Source organism: Puma concolor, chromosome D4 (genome assembly GCF_028749965.1).
Source record: "Puma concolor isolate L17-30 chromosome D4, mPumCon1.1.hap2, whole genome shotgun sequence".
NCBI classification, from domain to species: domain Eukaryota; kingdom Metazoa; phylum Chordata; class Mammalia; order Carnivora; family Felidae; genus Puma; species Puma concolor.
The window spans coordinates 70275290-70290920 of record NC_141679.1 but is presented as its reverse complement, the minus strand read 5'-3'; the positions used below and the strand labels follow the sequence as shown (position 1 = coordinate 70290920).

The following is a 15631-nucleotide window of genomic DNA, read 5'->3' as shown; positions in this document are numbered from 1 at the left end:
GGATGGAGGATGCTGGCCTCTGTCCCATCCATTTTTCTTTCCTATTTTTCACCTCTCTGATAAAACACTGATGAACTACTTTCTGTTTGGACGGTGTTGGAACACTGCCAACCAACTTTCAGTGCATACTCCGCTCATCCAAGTCTTCAGGGCACTCTGCGAACATAGTGACCTGGTCGTATTGTTCCCCTTTCATGGCTCCCCACTGGGTGGAGCAAAAATGCCCTAGCATGGTGTGCAAGGCTCTTCGTGATCTCATGTCAACCCTCCATTCCAGCCTCTTCGTGAAGCAATCCCGTTCCCTCCATCTGAAACCATAGACTGTTAGAACTGGAATGGGTTTGGAAATCACGTAGTTCTTTTTTTATTTTTTTTTCCTCCTTAAGAAACATGGAGGATTTTTCTTAACAGAATCTTATCTGGATCATCAAAAAGGCAGAGATTGTCTAGCTGAAGGCATTATAATGGTAGTGGTGGGAACCCGAGGCTCAGTCTTACTTGCACTCCTTATCTTTCCTCCCAAACCTGCAACGGCTTCTGAATTTATAGAGGGACTGTAGGGCCAGGTGGCGAAGCTTGAAAATCATTGATCTCATTCAGTTCTCCCCAGTTACATGAGGTTGGGTTACTTGCCCAGGGTTTCTGAGCTGGTATATTGCAGAGTCTGTTCTCCAAGATCCAGGGCAGTGGCCTGGCCTATGTGTCTTCCCATTCTCACCTGCACTGTTCCTGCTCTGATGTAGACTGTAAGCTCCTTTGAGATGTTATACAATTGCATTTGCAGGCAAAGTTCTTTCTACAAGGTGCAACTAAAAGTAAGGTGCTAAGTATCTTTGGCCATATATTCCTTTCCCAATTATTGGGTCTTTAGGATCTTGAGGGTGTGACCACACAATATTGCTTTGCAAAGTCATCCAGACTCACAGAGTCCCAACAAGGAGCCTCTTTTTTTGAAGGTTTACTGATGAGCCCTTTGAAACATCCTTTGGCTCTTAGGGAATATTTTCCTCCCAAATAAACTTCTTGGCACTGGATCAGATTACCTTAAAAATTTCATCTTTGCTGATTATTTAGTTTCACATCATTCTGAGGAATCCTGTTCTAGCATCCAGGAATTCATAAAGCTGGAGAATGTGCTTCTTTTCCCTCATCTCACATGATGTCCTTCTACTCTTTGGCCTATCCAGTTTCTGGTAAAATTTGGTCAGAACTGACTTTATCTGTTCCATTTTCCATGCTGGATGGGAAGACTCGTATCCTGGGTAGTAATTGCAAGCATTTGAATTCATTACCAGCTGATTATTTTTGGTGTAATAAATAGGACGGGGAGGCTGAAGTTGACTGGGAGTAAATTTAATGTTCAACTTGAAACTCTGAAAATGGCCTTCCTGACTCGATGATGGTAATGATGTAGTGATGATGGCGATAATAGCAACTGATGTTAATTTTGCATTGACTTTGTGCCACGCTCCATGCTGAGTAGTTTACATATGTGATCTTTTTTCTTTTAAATCCCCATGAAAATCTCATGGGGCAGACTCATTTTAAAGGTGAAAAAAAAAAAAAAGGAAGGTCAGAGGGGCTAGGTCATTGCTTGTGGTTATATACCAGAAAATGGTGCAGCCACCAAGGAAAGGCACTTATTACAACTCTGTGTACGATACCACTTCCATGTTAAAGTCAAGAGAATAGCACGCACAATGAAAAAGCATGACAGCTGAAGGTTAAGTTGCGTCAGAGTCTGTTAAAGAATGTGGTTTTCTGAGAACCCTACTTCACCTCCATTCTTTGAAAATGGCCTCTGGGGACAGACTGGACAGCCATATTAGTACAAGATAACCCTTACCCCTGGCCAGAGCCGATTGGTCCAGGGATAGACACCTGACTATCAGGCAGTCAATTCATCGCCTGATCAGCAACTTATCAGACTCTCCATGCAAATATAAATGAGACGTGGGAACTAGAGTAAGTTGGTATTGGGCCTTTGGCCCAAATGATGAGTCAGAGTGGAAAAGAAAACTGAAGTTGGCTTCCCTGTGTGCTTATTTTCACTTATCCAGAGTGTTCTCTTGTTATGAGAGCTGTATGGTAGATGCAAAGTGGAACAGGCTTTGAAACAGAGAAGAGAGATTGGTGAACTTGTACCCCATCCAAGGGTCGCAGTGGTTTTGCGGGGCGGCCTCAGAGAGACTAAGAAACCCAAAGCCAGGGAAGCTGTGTATTGGCTTCCCAACCAGCGGGTGGCAGCAGTGGGCCTTAAGAGGTTCCCAGCCAGGGGAGAGGGAAGCTAGGAAAGGAGAGGGAAGGTTGGGTTTCACATTAGCATCAGGCATTTAGAAAGGAACAATCTGCTTCAAAGAGATAAGCCTGGATTATGTATTGCCCTGATCACATAAAAAAAAAACGTATTAAATCCACTCTAAATGCGAGTATTTCATAGTAATCATTACATTTCTGTCCTTTTTACCCATAGGGGAGGGATATGCATGTTTGGGTTTATAGGCAAATGTATCATGTTTCTTAGGAGTTCAGGAAGGTATCTCTCTCTGAAAACTGGGGTGGAAAAGAAAAAAAGGACACAAGGATAAAACAATGATTTCAAGCTGAGCTGAGATTCCCTCCATGGGTTGGTGGTTTTGCTTTGTTTTGTTTTTGGCATGAGATGCACATAAACCCTGAGAAATGTACTTTGTCCAGTTAGAAGTTATTTTTCTCCGTCATTGATGATGTTGGATACTAGCAACTCTGTTTATAATGCACTGTGGGATTAGTTACTCTCTCTCTGTAACACAATCATCATTAAACAAGGGCTTCAGGAAAGCTGGAATCCTTGTTTTGATTGTGGTTACCGTGGCGACCAGTGGCCCATTGGTCCTGAGTCTCTCCTGTGACGCTCACAGTGTTTCCTTGTTCTTTTGTTACATCGTTACATGCAAGTAGCAAGTTACGTTTCCAGTAACTCACGTCAGAGTTTTAACATGCCCAGGCATAAGCAGGGAAAGGCTATGAGGGAGAGGAGAGCCTCCTCAAGGAGAGGGAAAGGGGTGAGGTTGGATGGCTGCTGTCATCAGGCCTAGAAAGTCCTGTGAGGCCAAATAGACCCTGTCCCTGCCTTGCCTCTGCTTTGTTACCTTCTCCCACGCTAGACTCATTGACTTTCCTTCTTTCAACTGGCCTCTGCCCAGGCCTTAGATCCCTTTGGACCCGAGTAAACACCCTCAGCCCCTTGGAGATTCTTTTTGTGTTGCATATTCTGGATCAAATGATCTGTCTGGTCATATAAGCCTGTTGCAAGGTCTAGAGCCTTGATCTGGCCTGGGACCCAGTTGCCTCCTGGGGACAGGGATGTGATGACCTCTCATTGCCACTTCTGCCATATAGTATCAACCACTAAAGCCTGGGCTTTCAAGTGTCCCCTGACCCTTGTCACACTCTGCCTCTTCCTAACCATAGCATATGTATGTTCCTCTAGGACTCCCACCGTTTACTGAGGCTTCCTCCTTTGGACCCTATGCTTATGCCTTACCTACCTGCTTAGAATGCCCATTGTCATATAAGCTTTACCCTCCAGAATTTTCCCTTGTCTTTATAGACTTGGCTGGAACCCAGCTCTGGCTTTTCTCTGCCACTGGTCTTTCATCCAGCTTCACATACAACTTGTTCATCTTTTCTAAAATACGACAAAAGGCGAGTGGAACAACTTTTATGTCACTTTCTGGCCTGGGGGGTAGCTGTGAAAATTTGTTTCATTGGAACTTTTTGCTGGATTTTAAAAGATGTACAAATAATGCAGGCCCAGCCACAGGTGAGAGCCACAGAGAGGCACATCCCTGTTCCTCTTCTGTCTTAGGGTCCTGTGATCCTTTCTCTGATTTTGGAGAATCAAGCGTTTGCTCAGAAAGCATTACTGCTTCCTTTTGGTTTGTAAAATGAAGTTCAACACCTACACAGATGTATCCTCAGTTTGCCTCTGCAGCCTGTGGAACTGGTTTATAGGATGACTGAATGCAGTAGGGTACTATCAGGTTTTATCTATCTCTCTCACCAGTGCCTCTGAAGGTGCTCCATCACACCCCTTCTCCCACCCCGTGTACCAACTCGGAACAGATCCTGTCACTTGCTTGTCACTTCTATCAGTGAAAGAGATCTAATTTTCAATTAACAAGCCCATTCCAAACCTAAATCTTAATCCACATTCAGTTCAAAACTCTGTTCGCACCGTCACCAGCTCAGGTTTGGCCTGTGGCTTGGGGACCCACTTGGTGGCATTCTGGCCACATGACCATAGATTCAGGAACTCACCAGCCAAGTTTCCTTTCAGAGCCTGTTCTTAGCTGTCTCTGCCCAGACTGATCCTCAGAGCTCGTCGTGTGGGTGGCTGTGTCTCAGGCTTTGGCTCTAAGCTTCAGTGTCCCACCTTAAAAGGACTGATCCTGTCTGAGCTGTGCCCTTGCTCCACTTCCTAGCACATAATTCCTCTCAGCTTTTTCACTATTCTAATTGGTTCATTAATTTTTTTTTTTTTTTTTGGTTAGCTGAACTATATCTGCTTTTCCCCATAGTAATATTAACTCCAAGATGGCAGAAACTGTGTTTGTCTCGCTTAGAGTTATATCCCCACAGCTTAATTCCCTGTCTGTCACACTGAACGCACTCAAAAATTTTTGTTTAATCAATATGAATTCCTATTTGAAATTCACCAAATGGCCAAATAATAGATTGAAAGATAGGAAATTGCTGACACTTGATTTTTTGGGGGGTGGGATGGGGGCTGGAAAACAGCAATTTCATGTGCTTTATCCTAATATTTGAAGCATTCCTTTTAACACTAACAGCAAGGTATTAAGATGGTTGCTGTCACTAATATATTACATTTTCCTGAAAATTCAATTCTGTTCAACATAATAAAATGGGAAAAAAACAGACATAATATTGGAAATACTAGTTGCAAAGGAAAAGATTACCTACCTGCAGAGTCAATAACGATCACCTGAAAAACTAAGAGTCTTAGAAAAATCAAGAGTCCTAATGAGTTTAGTTAAGTTGGACATACAAAATACAGCCAACTAGAAAATAATTATGAATAAGATGATAGAAGATATCTTATAATAGCAACAATAAGACTATAATAATACTATAAGACTACCCTTACCCCCAAGCCCTGGAAATTAAGAAATACATGTATATGTATATGTATATCATATGAAGAAAACTATAAAACTTCACAGGGAGTTCCTAAAGACAACTAGATAAATGGGATGATGAAGATGTTTCAGGGTGGAAAGACTCAATATTATAAAAATTCCGTTTCTCTCCATAATTAATGTCAACATTTATTTCTATTACAACCAAACCATAGTTTGGGGGGAGGGCAGCTTGACAAAAACAAATGCAAAGATCATCTGAGAGAAAAAAATTCCAATCGACCAAGAGTCTTCTCAGAGGCATTGTGAACCTCGGGCCGTGTGGCCGTGAGTGTGCGCTTTGCCCAGGCCTGCCTCCAAGCCGCCAACCTGAGCTACGACCATGTCATCACCGTCTTCTCGTCCCACTGTCACCTCTTCCAAGTGGAGTATGCACAGGAGGCCATGAAGAGGGGCTCGACTGCGGTTGGCCTGTGAGGAAAGGACGTTGTTGTTCTGGGCATGGAGAAGAAGTCAGTGGCCAAACTGTAGGATGAGAGAACCATGTGCAAGATCTGTGCGTTGGGTGACAGCGTCTGCGTGGTACTTGCAGGGTTCACTGCCGATCTGAGGATGGTCATCACCAGGGCCGGGGTGGAATGCCAGAGTCACCGCCTGACTGACCATGGAGGACTCAGTCACCGTGGAGTACAATGACCTGCTACATGGCCAGCCTGAAGCAACACTGCACACAGAGCAATGGGCACAGGCCTTTTGGCATCTCTGCTCTTCTTGTGGGTTTCGACTTTGGTGGCATCTTCAGGCTGTATCAGACTGACCCGCAGGGACATACCATGCCTGGAAAGCCAATGCCATAGGTTGGGGTTCCAAGTCCATTTGTGAGTTTCTTTTTCTTTTTTAAATGTTTATTTATTTTGAGAGAGAGAGAGAGACAGAAAGATAGAAAGAGAATGAACCCTAAGTAGGATCTGTACTGACAGCACAGAGCCTGAAGGGGGCGGGGGGGCTTGAACCTAGGAACTGTGAGATAAGGACCTGACCGGAAATCAAGAGTCCAATAGTTAACCGACTGAGCCACCCAGGTGCCCCCCGCGTGAGTTTCTAGAGACCAATTACACTGATGAAGCCATAGAGAGGAATGACCTGATCATTATACTGGTTATCAGGGCTTTCCTGGAAGTGGTTCAGTCTGGTGACAAAAACATTGAACTGGTTGTCATGAGATGAGATCAACCCTCAAGATTTTAAATCCTGAAGAAATTGAGAAGTATGAAATTGAAAAGAGAAAAAAAAAAACAAAAAGAAGAAATAAAAAGAAAGCATGATGGGGTGCCTGGGTGGCTCAGTTGGTTGAGTGTCCAACTTTGGCTCAGGTCATGATCTTATTGTTTGTGGGTTCCAGTCCTGTGTCAGGCTCTATGCTGACAGCTCAGAACCTGGAGCCTTCTTGGGATTCTGTGTATCTCTCTCTCTCTCTCTCTCTCTCTCTCTCTGTGTGTGTGTGGCTCCCCCACTTGTGCTCTCTTTCTCTCAAAAATAAATGTTAAAAAAAATTAAAAAAAAAAGAGAAAGCATCATGATGTTGACAATCTTGTAGTGATTTTTAAATTCAGATCATGGATGATTCTCAAAATGATATGTAGGTATTTCTATTCCATTCATCTAATGTCTCAGTGTCCTGCAGTAAGCTTCTATATTTGTTAACCTTTTTTTTTTTTTTTTTTAAAGAGTCTTCTCAAAAAGAAGAGATATGTGTAGGGAATTTCCATGCCTTGTAGCAAACAAACTATCATGCTACAACAATGAAAATAGTGACAGTGGCCCATGAATAGGCTGACATATGAAAGAAATGGAATGGGAGCTCAAGAGGCTAAATCCACTGGGGCGCCTGGGTGGCTCAGTCGGTTAAGTGTCTGACTTTGGCTCAGGTTGTGATCTCGTGGTCTGTGAGTTTGGGCCCTGAGTCAGGCTCTGTGCTGACAGATTGGAGCCTGGATGGAGCCTGCTTTGGATTCTGTGTCTCCCTCTCTCTCTGCCCCTCCCCTGCTCAGGCTCTGTCTCTCTCTTTTTCTCTCTCAAAAATAAATAAAAAGATTTAAAAGACTAAAAAAAAAAAAAAAAAAAAAGAGGCTAAACACTTTACATAGTAATTTAGTGTATATCATTGGTGACCATGAATTCCAGAGGAGAGAAGGAATGTACCCTAAAAGGTGTTTTGGGATAACTAACTACCGTTTAGGAAAAAAAATAAATACATTCCTGTCTTACACTTAGCACCAAAATAAATTTCAGATGGACTTAAATATTTCTATGTTATTAAACCATGAATATTTTAGAAGAGAATATAAGAGTTATTCAGTCTTAGGAAAGGGCTTTCTAAGCAAATAAACTAAATATATAACTCTGAAGAAAACAGATTGATAACTTTATAATATATGAACAAAAGTATGAACTTCTGTATATCAAAAATATCACAAAGTTGAAAAGGAGCTATCAAAGTGGGAAAATGTTTTCAACATGTGTGATAGCAAAAATAGTTGAAATTCTTAATATATAAAGGACTTTTACAAATCAAAAGAAAAAGTCAAATATCACAATTGAATGGATACAGGACATAAATAGGCAAGTGATGAACTGAGAAAGATAGATGATGAGCCTGTATATAAATGTCAAATTAACCAATAAAGGAGTTGCTTCAACTCAGTTATTCTTGCTGTGTGAAATAATGCACATTTAAGTTATTTTGAGTGGCGCTCTTCTTTTGTTTTTGTTTTTATTGTTGTTGTTATTTGCAACCCTTTCTGATCCATAATTTGGTACCAGGCGTGGACTGTAAGTGACCTAAAATGTAGAAATGGCCAAATCATGGAGGAAGAGTCTTGGGCTAAGATGACCCAATTTTTTCTGGTTGAGAAGTTGGTGACTCTTGTTATATCATCGCAAAGCTTTTTCTTAACCTCTTAACCTCTCACTTTAGAATCTTGACTGTATGCCTTCAGAGATATAGTACGGGGTGGGGGCGGTGTGATAGGAGTAACTCAGGGTGTTAACATGGGTGGCATAATTCTGTCTTCAGTAGGATTCTACAAGAAAGGGACAAGTTGAGCTGAAGGTGGCCCATCTGAATGCAGAAAGGGAGGAAAATATAGCTTTGTTAAGAGAAGTTCTTTTTGCCTGTGGCCTTTGATATAGCCCCATTATTTGGAGTCTTTGCAATTAAAAAAGTTGAATGTTGTGTTCCAAGGGTAATATAATCCATACAGGGAGGTGGGAGAATTAGCAGGAGACAATTGACAAGATTTGTTCCTTTCTCCACTGAAGCGTTCTTTTTGCCCCAACCTATTTCCTTTATTTAAAAAAAATATTTTGATTTGGATTGTTTATTTCCCCTGGAGTTGAAAATATACTAAATGATTTAAAAAACAGCAAAATAGTGGAAACAAGATGTCTAAAAATGGAGGATTGGTTAAAGTATGGAAACTTCAGGGTGCCTGGATGGCTCAGTCAGTTGAGTGTCTGACTTTGGCTCAGGAGCTATGGAACCTACACACAATGGGATACCATGCGATGCTCTTGATACTTAAAATGAAAAAATTTGGTGACAAAATTGTTACTAGAATGGGGTGGGGATTGGAGAACGATCTTTTGGCATAATCAATGTCATGGTCGCTGCCCTTTAATGAATAGTAGCTAAATACTAGTTATGGTGCTAGGGGATTTACTGGCATTATTTTTATTCCATCTGCCCAACTGCATTCTGAGGCACTGCTCTTACTCCTTTTACAGATGAGGGAACTGAAACTGAAATTTATAACTTGCTCAGTAAATGTTGGAACAAACAATTCAAACTCAGGTCTGCTTCATTCCCAAGTGTGTACTTAAAACTCTGAGTTATTTTTTGTTTTCTCTGTCTCCCTTGCCATGGTATCTAAGTCAGTTTTCAAAGTCTGTCAGTTCTTCTCTTTAAAGTTTATTTATGGGGTATCAGGGTGGCTCAGTCAGCTGAGTGTCCGACTCTTGGTTTCAGCTAGGGTCATGATTTCACGGTTCCTGAGACTGAGCACTGCGTTGGGCTCTGTGCTGGCAGTGTAGAGCCTGCTTGGGATTCTCTCTCTCTTTCTCTCTCTCTCTCTCTCTGGCTCTCAAAATACATAAATAAACTTAAAAAAAATTAAGTATTTTATTTCCATCCTTTCCTCTTATGTCCAATTACACCAGCCCCATTCAGGCCCTTTTTATTCTTAGCTTGGACTGTTGCAGTAGTCACTTAACTTCTTTCCTTCTAACATTTTTCCCGTTCTCACACCTTGAATTAATTTTATCTGTCATTACCAGATTAATCTTCCAAGCATTTCACTCTGTGATTAAAATGTTCCTCTCTCCATCAAATACCTGCTCAAAAAAATCTCTGGGAACTTCTGAAGGTTCACCAAAGAAAGTCTAAATTCATTGACATTTTTTGGGGCGCCTGGGTGGCGCAGTCGGTTAAGCGTCCGACTTCAGCCAGGTCACGATCTCGCGGTCCGTGAGTTCGAGCCCCGCGTCGGGCTCTGGGCTGATGGCTCAGAGCCTGGAGCCTGTTTCCGATTCTGTGTCTCCCTCTCTCTCTGCCCTTCCCCCGTTCATGCTCTGTCTCTCTCTGTCCCAAAAATAAATAAACGTTGAAAAAAAAAATTTTTTAAATTCATTGACATTTTGGATTATTACAATCCCAACCTGCCCTTTCAACTATACCTTCCATGATTCCTCTAAATAGAGATCAACAAACTAAGTGCTGGGCCTGTTTTTGTAAATAAAGTTTTACTGGAACCGAGTCAATCTCATTCATTTATGTGTTATCTATGGTGACTTTTGTGCAGCAGAACTGAATAGTTGTGACAGAGACTGTATGGTCCACAAAATTAGAAATATTTGCTGTTTGAACTTTTATGAAACATTTGCTAACCTCTGCTTTAGATGAACCCCTTCTTCTAACCAAATGGATCTACTCTTTGTCCCGGTCTTAAATAATTTTTGGAACAAGATAGAATAAGTTTAAAAATGTTCATTGTTTCCTGAATACTACTCGAACTCTCTTACCATCCATGTCTTTTTAAAAATTTTCAAATTTTTAATTGAAATGTAATAAGATACACTGTATTAGTTTCAGGTGTACAATATAATGATTCAACAATTCTATACATCACTCAGTGCTCATCACATTGAGTGTACTCTTAATGCTCTGTATCTATTTCACCCATCCCCCTACTCATCTCCCCACTGTCAACCTCCAATTTGTTTTCAGTATTTAAGAGTCTGTTTTTTTTTTTTGCCTGTCTCTTTTTTCCTTTGTTTTGTTTTGTTTGGTTTTTTAAATTCCACATGTGAGTGAAACTTGACATCAACATACAAAAGAATGAAACTAGACCACTTTCTTACACTATACACAAAAATTAACTCAAAATGGATTAAAGACCTGAATATGAGACCTAAAGCCATGTTTAAAAAAAAATGGTGTCTCATGCAATGAGCAAATGGTTAAACAAATTCCATGGCACATCTATCTATACTGTGAATAATACTTAACAATAAAAAGAAACAAACGAACACATCAGTGGTTAAAATTGTATGGCTATGTGCTCATGTATGAAAACCTTTTTGATTAATGTGGAGAAATTCATCTTTGAACTCTTCTTCTGAATTTCTAGGATATAGACATTTGTAGGTCATTTTTCCATTACATTCCCCTAGCAAACCAGTGAGGGTAGGCAGTGATGGGCTTATAATTGCCATTTTTTGATGGAAGAAGCTAAGTTGCTCTGAGGTTCTTTGATTGGCCAGTTGTCACAAGGCTGGTCTTTGGAATCTAAATCTAGTGTTGGTCCTCTTTGCCATCTCCCTGAGAAGAGCAGTCAGGCAGCGTGCACATTTATATTGCTAGTACAGTTGTGGCATTGGGAAGTAGTCAGTGAACCATGGATCAGTAGTTGTCCAAGTGTGTTGCCTGGACCAGCAGCACCATCATCCCCTGGGAACTGCTAGAAATGCAGATTCTTAGGCCCACCCAAGACCTACCCAATCAGTCACTTTAGGCTGGGGCCTAGCAACACATGTTTTTGACAAGCCCTCCAGGTAATTTTGATGCCCATTCAAGCTTGAGAAGCTGTGGTCTTCATCGTCATGAGACATACGTCCTGCTGCTCTTCACTCAGTCTGACTTTGGTATTGAATGGTGGGGAGGCAGGGATACACCCGACTCTCTTCTTGATGATGGTCTCTCATGCACTTAACTGGCGACAAGGATAGCAAGGGAGGTCAGTTCACTAAAATGCTGCAATTGCATGTGCTGTACCTGAAATTAAGTTAATGAAGCCTGTGTCTTTCAACATAGGATCAAAGACTAGAAATGCCTTCTTATGTTACCTTGTTTTTACCCCCCAATTAAATAACCTTTACCTTCCCACAGAAGAATGAGGGAATTAGGACCTCAGTAGTGGTGAAATGCATATTATGCTTTTCCACAGATGAAATGAGTGAATGAATGAATGAATTTATCCACTTAAACATCAGCTGCATAGTGTCTAGTACTGAGAAGCCACTGGAACAGTCTTTATTAATAGAGGACATAAGCAGGTAGAGTCTTACAATATAATATAATATGGACAGTAGCAGAATCAAGCACAAGATATGAAGTTACATGGAGAAGGGAATAGTGCCCTTATTTGTGTGTGTTTTTGTACATGTGTGCATGTACATGCATGCATATGTGTGTATGCCTGTTGCATGCAGGTGTACATGTTTGCATATGTGCATGTGTCTTGTGGAAGGCAGGGTGGGTTCAGGGAGAGATGATGCTCAGGACTTTACAAACGAGGACAGTGTTGAGCTGGATTTGAAGATCTATTAGTTCAGCAGGTAGACAAGAAAGATGAGAACTTTCCAGTCATGTTGAACAGAGCATGTAAATGTAAGGAGGCATGAAACAGCATGGTATCCATAGGAAACAATAAGTGTTTTGGTGTTGGTAGAGTCTAGAGTGTTTAGGTACAGCTGACAGTGAGGACAGAGAAGGAGTCAGGAGGCAGATCATGGCTGTGAATGTGCTGCTAAGGTCTGCTTTTGACTCATTGCCTGGTGCTTCCCAAAGTGTATCTATCACAGAACATTGGGTCCAGGGGGTTGTGTTTGGTGTTCTTTGGAAAAGAGACTTCTCTGATCAAGCAAATGTGAATGTGAAAAGTTTCATAAAATTAAGTGGATTTTTTTTTTTTTTTTTTTTTTTTTGGGTGAGAACTCTGAGAGCTTTTGCCATGTATATTGAAAATATCCATGATGGAGATTCAGAGGACACGGGAAGCTTTCTGATGACCCTCCTCAACATCTTCAGTTCCTCAAGAACAGACTTGGGACAGTGCCACAGTACGCAATGGGGAAGGGTTATTTTGTCCTATCCCTAGTAGGATAAAATCCAAGCCCTTATCATGGCCTCGAAGGCCCTGCAAAATCCAGCCCTGCTTACGTTTCTGTCCTTGCCTTCTGCCAACTTTTTTGGGAACATGGTCCACATTCGTTCATTTGCACATTGTCTATGATTGCTCTTAGCCTATATCTACAGAGTGGTTTCTATAGAGCCTAGAATATTTACATTTTGCTCTTAACAGAAAAAAAAAAACTTACTGATCCTAGAATTGTAATATTTCTGCAATATTTCCTGTCTGCTCCTCTAGATTTAGAGCTCTTAGATGCTAGGGTTTTATTTGTTATTTTTAACGTATTCGTCACTGTGTCACTGGCACCAAGCATAGGGCTTAGCATATAGAAGGCACCCAGTGAATAATTAATGAAAGAGCAAGTGAAACTGTCATAATAATCATAATGACTGGTATTTATTTTGCCTGTGGTTTCATTTATACCATCTAATTTAATCTTCATTCCAACCCTCTGAGACGAACAAACAATATCCCTGTTTTACATAAGAGGAAGCAGAGGCTCCGAGAAGCTAAGTGATTTTTCCAAAGTACCACAGCCAAGTTTGAATTGCTGGATGGTCTGCTGCTGCCATATCCCACGTTTGTCCCCTGCCCTTGGATGTCTCACACTGTTGCCCTTACTACCAGATCTTTAGTAGCAGTTTCACTGTGACTCATTTGTCCATTTCATGGTATCCTTCTGTCAGAGGATCTTCCTGTGATGATGTCCCTTCTCCCTGTCCCAGCTGCCTTCCTCTCCTTCTCTCTATTCTCTTATCTCCCTCTCCTTGCTTGCTTCTGCTCTCTCTGCAATTTCTGATTCAGTCACTGAGGGTTTGTATTTCCTAGGAAGTCCATGCACAATGCAGTATGTGGTCATCCATATTTTGTCTAGTTTCTCGCACAATTAGAAGCCAAAGGTCCAGGAGAAGAGATTGATCTTCAGACCATGCCTCACTAGGATGGACAGTATCTTATTCTGTTTAGACTGCTATTGCAGAACACAATTGACTGGGTGGCTTATAAACAACAGAAATTTTATTTCTCATGGTTCTGGAGGCTGTAAGTCAAGATCAAGGCACCAATAGATTCAGTGTCTGGTGAGAGCCTGCTTCCTGGTTCATAGATGGCTGTCGTCTTGCTGTGTTTTAACATGGCAGAAGGGCCAAGGATGTTCTCTGTAGTCTCTTTTATAACGGCACTAATCCAGTTCATGAGGGCTCCACCCTCATAAACTGATCACCTCCAAAAGGCCTCATCTCCACGTACTAACACATTGGGTGTTAGGATTTAACATACGGATTTTGGGGGGACACAAACATTCAGTCTGTGGCAGACTTCTCTGCCAACAGATAGGGCGTTGCACTTCAGGGCATTAGGCATTTGCTGCTCTGCTCACAGCGCAGTGCTTGAGGTCTGCAGAGAGATGCATTCTGGCCTCTCCCGTAAGACTCTTGTGAGCTCGCCTAAGGGTACTGTTTGCAGTAAAAATATTATGCTGAGCACCCCCGAGAGAAAATGAAGTCATTGCTTGCCTGAGAGTGATTTATTCGTTCATTAATAACATATTTGCTATCTTTTCCAATGATAAATTAGGTCCTTATGGCAAATGCTTTTGTTCCTAACCTGGCTCAAAGGAGAGGCCTGTGCATCACTAACAGGCTGTCAGTTTTCCTGGTGTTCATGTTTGGTCAACTGACAAATCCCTCAAACTCATCACTAGCTGAATTATGTTTGAACTTTATTCTTGAGCTGTCTAATTGTCACATGATATGAGGCAAACCTCTAGAAGGGGTTACTTTATAACTAGCTATTTGGCCTTTGAAGGAGGTACAATATGCAAAAGAAATTACGTGAGAAAAAAAATCTAACACCTTCTCTATCGAAGTTACTATACAAGGTCCAGATATAAGTCTTGTAAAATGAAATCTGAGGTCATAAACATGCTTTGCACATCTGGAATCTTGCCTGTGGCAGATATTCTAAAATTGGAGATGCTATATTAAAGCAAGGAAAAGAGCTTTTATTGAATACCTACTATGTGTTAAGCTTTTTCACACTTCACCTTTTTACAGCAGCCTTGTGAGCTGAGGCCATTATTATCATTAGTTTACATGGTAAATAACTTAAAGTTAAAATTTGAATTTAATAATTTGCTGAATGCATCTTCCTGCAACTCCAAGCCAAGTACATTGAACAGTTTACCAGAAGCACCAAATAGTTTCACCTGGGGGAGAGGAAGGATTCTGGTTCCTCAACATCCATGAGTAAAACTATTTGCCCTGTGTGGGTGGAGTGGTGTAGCACTGTGTGCTGAATATGGGGGCTGGTTTTAGAATAATGCTCTGTATGCAGTGGATGCTTTTAAAATGAACATTGACTGCCTATTTACAACTCCGTTACTGATTTGTTTTCGACCCTCAGTTCTCTTCTGATATCCTTCCTCACTTCCGTGCTAGAAGATGAAGAACCAGGATTTTGTTATTTTAAGTCCTGCCATTTAGCAAAGAGAAGCAACCTTCTTTCAAAAAAAATTTTTTTTTAAATTTTTTAACGTTTATTCATTTTTTTGGTAGAGACAGAGCGTGAGTGGGGGAGGGGCAGAGAGAGAGGGAGGCACAGAATCCAAAGCAGGTTCCAGGCTCTGAACTGACAGCGCAGAGCCTGACGCGAGGCTCACACGGACTGTGAGATCATGGCCTGAGCTGAAGTTGGACGCCCAACCAACTGAGCCACCCAGGCGGCCCTCAAAAAAATTTTTTTTAACGTTTATTTATTTTTGAGACAGAGAGAGACAGAGCATGAGCAGGGGAGGGGCAGAGAGAGGGAGACACAGAATCCGAAACAGGCTCCAGGCCCTGAGCTGCCAGCACAGAGCCCGACACAGGGCTTGAACTCACAGACTGTAAGATCATGACCTGAGCCGAAGTCAGATGCTTAACCGACTGAGTCACCCAGGTGCCCCAAGAGGCAATCTTCTTTCAAATTATTTCACTAATTTGTATTGTTATTAGAAATCAATAAAATGGTCTCTTCTTT

At 41.5% G+C, this 15631-nt stretch overlaps 1 pseudogene; it reads right to left on the bottom strand.

The window, feature by feature from the left end:
* LOC112851086 (keratin, type II cytoskeletal 8-like) overlaps window positions 1-15631 on the bottom strand; it is a 200313-nt pseudogene that overhangs the window by 54197 nt on the left and 130485 nt on the right.